Below are 4,497 nucleotides of genomic sequence, written 5' to 3' on the forward strand. Positions count from 1 at the left end.
GGGGGTTATTTGGAGACCCGGGAGCGCGGAGAGGGGGCTCGAGGCGTGGCGCGCGGGGACGCCGGGTTCTTCTCCTCCCCGCCCCCCTCTCACCCCATCTCTACCCGGGGACAGAGGGGCGGGCCGGATCGCCAGGGCCCGGCGCGTCTCCGCCTCCCCGGCTGGCCAGGAGCCCGGTCTGGCCGCGGCCCGGAACCGCGAGGACGCAGCTCGGAGGCCGCGTCCTGCCTAGCCGGAGCGGGGGAGGGGGCTGAGACTGGGAGCCGCGGCCGGGCGTCGCCAGGCGGCCGATCGATCCCCAGGGGCGGGAGCGCTGCAAGCTCCGTTGAACACCTGGGGGGGGTTGTCCTCTCAGGACCGAGGGCCGAGCGGGGAGGGTGCTCAGGGATCCTGTGTCGGCAGATGGAGGCTGGTAGGGTCCAATCTGAAAGGCTGCAACTCGGGCTCCACGAGGGGGTAACGCCATGAGCACCCCCCCCCCAATTCTACGTAGTCTGTGTCTGGATGGGCTATTTCTGGAACCTGGGCCTGTCCTCCGTGCAACTTCATCACTCCCTGTGTAGGCTCCCGCCCCACCCCCACTTGCGATGATGAAATCGTGGGACGTGGTCACCCAGGCCATCTTCGGGCCTCCCTGAATCCTGAAATATGTGGGTATCCTCCAGAAAGATACCCCATGTTTGCCAAAGAAGTCCCCTCGCCAGCATCCTTCCGGAAAGATGTGTTCCGGGATGGTCCCCGATGATGGTCCCTGATGGCTCCTGGGGCATCCTCTTGGCCCCTCGCCTGCCAGCTCCCAGTGCCCAGTCCGGGTTGAGGCGGGGGAGGGGGGGTACGGGGGGAGGGCACCAAGGAGCCTGCACTCGCTGAGCCCTCCCCTAGGGGGCGGGCTCCCCCCGGACTGGCCCGAGGCTCCGGGCCTGCCCTGGCGGTCCCTGGTTGCCAGTCCTTCCACCGAAAGAAGCCTGTACCCGCGGGGCAGAGTGGGGGCGTCTCACCGAGGCAGCAGTGGTTGAAAAAAAAATCCTCGTGCGCCCTGCCTCCCGCGCTCCACCCAGCCCAGTTACCCCCCGGCTGACTACCGCCTATAGACAGAAACAACGTCTATAGAGGGACTTTGAACCCTAGGAGCCTCAGCACACCCAGGACTAAACATATCTTCCTTGAGGGCCATTGTTTTCCCTGAGGGGCCCCTGGCTCCGCTCCCTTCCTCCCAGCACACATTTTACTTTTTGAGGTGTTTGAAGGAATCCTAGTTCCAGAGCATCACAGAGCCCCTTGTTCTGCTATCAAAGGACCAGTAAGAAGTGAAGAGTTCTTAAGGGGAGCCAGCGGTAGTGCAGCAGTGGGGGGTCCTGGGGAAACAAAACAAAACAAAACAATAACAGGCTGTTTCTAAACAGAGTGGCTGGAAAATGTCAGCTGGCTACTCCTGTGCCCGTCTGAGAGGTGCAAAGGCTGCTTCCTGGTGACTACTCCTGGGACCAGAGCCCCCAAGAGGTACCCTAGCTAAGGGGAAAGGGACCCCAGGACTTCGGGGAAGATCATGACCTTGAGGATAGGAACTGAATTAGACTATGTCTTTCTTACAGTTTGTGTTTGTTTTGAGAAAGGGCCTCAGGGAGCCTAACCTGGCCTGGGACTCACTTTGTAGCCAAGACTGGCCTGGAACTCTTGATCCTTTGGCCTCCACCTTCTGAGTGTTAGGATTATAGGCCAGAGCTACCATAGCTAGCTTCACATTATGTCTTGAATATTTGTTATAATCACTGGGTGACCTTCTGGATAAAGCTCTGTTGTGTCCTCATAGTCCCCCACCCCCCACCCGCGCCTGCCCTGCCCCCATTCAGTCCTTGCTGGCTGGAAGAAACACTAGGAATGTAGCTGAGCCTGTGGTTGAGAGAGGGCCTGCCTGCCTGCACTCCTGGGCAGAGCCACCCTGGGGTCATTCTGGGAAGGGCCATTTCTTCTGTGACCAAGGAGGCTCAGTGCAGGGCCCACTACACTTTTAGGGACTTATGGAAATGTTCTAGTTTCTTTTCCGGCCTCTAGATATGGTCTCATGTAATCCAGGCTGGTCTCAGGCTCACTATATAGTTGAGGATGGCCTCAAACCCCTAATCACATCTTTGTCTCATACTGAGTTTTATGCAATTTTGGGCTTCCAACTCAGGTTTTTGTGCCTACTACATAAGCCCTCTATCACCTGAGCTACATCTCTGGCCCTAATTTCTTCTTCTTCTCTCTTCCCCCCCGCCCCACGCTCCTCCTTTTTGAGACAGGGTCTCATTGTGTAGTTCTAGCTGACCTAAATTACTATGTAGACCTAGTTGGCTTGAACTCACAAAGTTCTATCTGCCTCTGTTTCCCAAGTGCTGGGATTAAAGTTGTATATCACCATGCCAAGCCCATAAATTTTTTTATGTATATATTTAAAATTTATGGTAATCTAGGCATGGTGGTACATGCCTGTAATCCCAGTTACTCATCAGGCTGAGGCGAGAGGGTCTTATGTTTAAGACCAGCCTTGGCAATTAAGCAAGACTGGGTGTCAAAAATAAATACATGGGACTGGAGAGATGGCTCAGAGGTTAAGAACACTGGCTGCTCTTGCAGAGGACCCAGCATCCACACAGCAACTCACAATTGTCTGTAACTCTTTTCCTGGGCATGCACATGTTACACTTATATACATGCAGACAAACACTCATAAAAATAAATAAATCTTTAAAAATCTTGCAGTGCACGATTCAGTATGTCCAACTCATTTATGCTGTTGGGTAGCCAAACCCTCCACTCACTTCTTGAACTATCTGCTTCTAGAATTTAAACCCTGTCATCATTAAATACTAACGTTCCACTCCTGCCTCCTCAGCCCTTGCTATCCCTGCTATTCTTCCCTTCTGTGAAGTTGACTGCTCTAAGGCCTTCTGTAGGGGGGATGCCATAAAAGCCTCCTGGCTCTGTGTCACTGAGCTTAATGTCTTCGAGGCCCTCTAGGCTGTAGCAGATATCTGAATTTCCTTTCTTTAGGAGGCTGGGTAATATTCCATTGTAGGTATAGTTTCTCTTTTTAAAATGTATTTTATTATTATTTTTTGTGTATGCATGTTGTGCCTGCCTGTATGTAAGTGCATCCATGTAGTAAAATGCTCATGGAGGTCAGGAGAGGGCCTTGGATCCTTCGGAACTGGAGTTAAGGATGGTTATTAGCCACCATGTGGGTGCTGGGAACTGAACCCGGGTCCTCTGCAAGAGCAGCCATTCTTAACCTCTGAATCATCTCTCCAGCCCCCTACAGGTAGATATTTCTTTTGAAGTCAGAAGCAAAGATGTTTAGATCAAAGAGAAAACCTTAACTGTAATTGTAATGTGCGGATCCAGTGCAGCTGATGTCATTTTTAATGTTGTTTTATGGAGGAAGGCGTTCATGAGGACTGAGGTACCCAGAGCTTGGAGATGTCAGAAAGCAGCCCTGCTTCTGGGGGAAGGACATCTTGGTGAAGATGTGGATCAGGATCCCTAGGGGCGTCAGAAGTTCACTCTGATGACTCACAGCACACCTGCGGAGTGGCTTGGGACTCTGGTTACTGTCTCTCTGTCCAGAATGCTAGCCTCTGATGCTGCAGCCAAGAGGAGGCTGTGGAAACAGGGGGAGAGGCCAGGGCAGAAGCCCAAGGCCTGCTGCTCTTCTCACAGAGTTCATTTCTGTGGCGCGGAACCGGCTCTGGCAATATGAATTTCTCCCGGATGTCCGTCTGGCCTGTGTCAGCGAGCTGATTGCCCTGTGATTTGACAGTAATGATTATAATGGGGTGATTTTGTATTCTTTGACTCGTTCAGATTGGAAGGTTCAGAAATGAAGCCGAGTCTCCCACCCCCCATCCCCTTTCCTGAAGCTGGTGTTGTCTTCTGTCAGAACAGAAGCATCTCACGGAAAAAGCTTCTCAGAGAGAAAAGCTCCTTCACTTTTTCAGCCTAATGGTGATGACTGGATTGTAATTTTTCAGCCCGAGGACAAGAGCTGCTATTGAGAAGCCAAGGAGTGTCACGCCGAGACACAGAGGTCTTGCTACAGGAGCCAGTGTGTGAGAGCGAGATCTTTCTTGCAATTCTAAAAGGCAGCTATGAGCTTGTTAATACTCAGAGACATCTGGGGATGGCTCCCTCCTCCGTTTGGCCATGTGACTTTTTCATGTCCTTCTTATCCCCCCCCAGAGGTACATTCCTGTTCTTACCATGCCCTGCCTCTGCCTCCTCTCCTTAAATAAATCTTGACAGTCCACACTGATTCCATGACATATTGGGTTAAGCCACTGAGCCCAGGTAGCCGGGCCCTGACCATTTCCCACTCATTCCCCAAAGTAACTCAGGGGTCAGAGCTACACCTGTCTTCCACCTTTCAGCCAGTTGAAGGGTTGATGAGGAAATACCTGTGTGTTTAGTAGTGTGCATCCCAGCTCTCGGGCCATGGTGCTCTTCAAAAAGGGAAGGTGG

At 52.7% G+C, this 4,497-nt stretch overlaps 1 long non-coding RNA gene across 1 annotated transcript; it reads left to right on the plus strand.

Moving 5' to 3' along the window:
• Positions 1–178: 178 nt before the first annotated feature.
• LOC115067097 lies at positions 179–4,251 on the plus strand. The gene is made up of 3 exons (XR_003846530.1): positions 179–650; positions 1,404–1,500; positions 4,011–4,251. It is a non-coding gene; the product is annotated as an uncharacterized LOC115067097 (long non-coding RNA).
• Positions 4,252–4,497: the final 246 nt, after the last annotated feature.

This window comes from Nannospalax galili, unplaced genomic scaffold (genome assembly GCF_000622305.1).
Source record: "Nannospalax galili isolate Female #2095 unplaced genomic scaffold, S.galili_v1.0 scaffold945, whole genome shotgun sequence".
Lineage (NCBI taxonomy): Eukaryota > Metazoa > Chordata > Mammalia > Rodentia > Spalacidae > Nannospalax > Nannospalax galili.